Below are 2,030 nucleotides of genomic sequence, written 5' to 3'. Positions count from 1 at the left end.
AAGAGGAAGGGACAAGTGACACCACAGAAATACAAAGGATTATAAGGAAATACTATGAACAATTATGACTACCAAATTGGACAACCTAGAAGAAGTGGATAAATTCCTAGACATATACAATCTTCCAAGGCTGAATCAGGAATGAACAGAAATTCTGAACAGACCGGTAACTACTAACAAAATCAAATCAATAATCAAAAAAAAAAAAATTCCCAACAAACAACAGTCCTGAACCAGATGATTTCACTGGTGAATTTTATCAAAGAATTAATACTTATTTTTGTCACTTTCCAAAAATTGAAGAGGAGGAACGGCTCCCAAACTCATTTTACAAAGCCAGCATGACTCTGATACCAAAACCGGATGAAGACGCTACCAAAAAAAAAAAAAAAAATTATAGGCCAATATCCCTGATGAACATAGATGCAAAACTATGTTCCAAATTACCAAAACTAATTTGGCAATATACTTAAAAGGTCATACAACATGATCAAGTGGGATTTATTCCAGGGATACAATGTTGATTCAATATCCACAAATCAATTATCATGATACTCTGCATACACAAAATAAAGGATAAAAATCATTATCATATTAATAGGTGCAGAAAAAGCATTTGACAAAATCCAACATGTATTCAAGATACAAAACTCTCAACAAAGTGGGAATAGAGAGAACATACTAAAACATAATAAAGGCCGTATATGACAAACCCACAGCTAACATAGTCAACGGTGAAAAGCTGAAACCTTTTTCTTTAAGATCAGGAACAAGCCAAGGCTGTCTACTTTCACCACTTTTATTCAACATAATATTGGAAGTCAGCCATATGAATCAGACAAGAAAAAGAAATAAAAGCCATCCAAATTGGAAAGGAAGAAGTAAATGTCATTATTTGCAGATGACATACTATAGAGAGAGAACCCTAAAGATACCACCCAAAAACTGTTAGAACTAATAAATGAATTCAGTAAAGTGGGATACAAAATTGATATTCGGAAATCAGTTTTTATACATCACTAACAAAATATCAGAGAGAGAAATTAAGAAAACAATCTCATTTATAGTGCATCAAAAAAGAAGAAAATACCTAGAAATAAATTTAACCAAGGAGATAAAACTATAGTCCATTAAAGAAAAAAACTGAAGATATAAACAAATGGAAAGATATAAAATGCTCATGATTAGGAATAATTAACATCATCAAATGATGAATTAAGGACTAAAATATGAGACCCGAAACCATAAAACTCTTAGAAGAAAACATAGGCAGTAAACTCTTTGACATCGCTCTTAGTAATATTTGACTGTGCGTCCTCTGGCAAGAGAAACAAAAGAAAAATAATGAATAGGACTACATCAAACTGAAAAATTTTGCACAGCACAACCATCAACAAAACTATAAGTCAATGCACTGAATGGAAGAAGATATTCACCACTGATATATCCAATAAGGGGTTAATATCCAAAATATATAAGGAACTCATACAACTTAACACCAATAACAAAACAAAAACTCAACAATCCAATTGAAATACGGGCAGAGGATCTGAATAGACATTTCTCCCAAGAGGATATACAGATGGCCAAAAGACATATTAAAACATGCTCAAAATCAACTAGTCATCAGAGAAATGCAAATTAAAACCACAATGAGCCATCATCTCACACCTGCCGGAATGGCCGTCATCAATAAATCAACAAACAAGTGTTTTCAAAGATGTGGGAAAAGGGACCCCTCATACACTGTTGGTGAGAGTGTAAACCGGAGCAGCGGCTGTGGAAAGCAGTACAGGGGGTCCTCAAAAAAATTAAAAATAGAACTATCATGTGATCCAGCAATTCCACTTTTTGGGTATTTATCCAAAGATGGGGGTGACTCTGCACAGCGCAGTACAATGAGATACAAAATGACCTGGTCTCCCATATCCTTTCTCCCTTCTGAATGCTTGCTCCCAGTGTGGATTTGGGCAATTTGCTTAAATACTTTCTATGTATTTTATACGTACGACAAGGTTGAAAATGAGATG

Source organism: Pteropus vampyrus, unplaced genomic scaffold, assembly GCF_000151845.1.
Source record: "Pteropus vampyrus isolate Shadow unplaced genomic scaffold, Pvam_2.0 Scaffold359, whole genome shotgun sequence".
Taxonomy (NCBI): domain Eukaryota; kingdom Metazoa; phylum Chordata; class Mammalia; order Chiroptera; family Pteropodidae; genus Pteropus; species Pteropus vampyrus.
Note: the sequence above shows the minus strand (reverse complement) of the source record.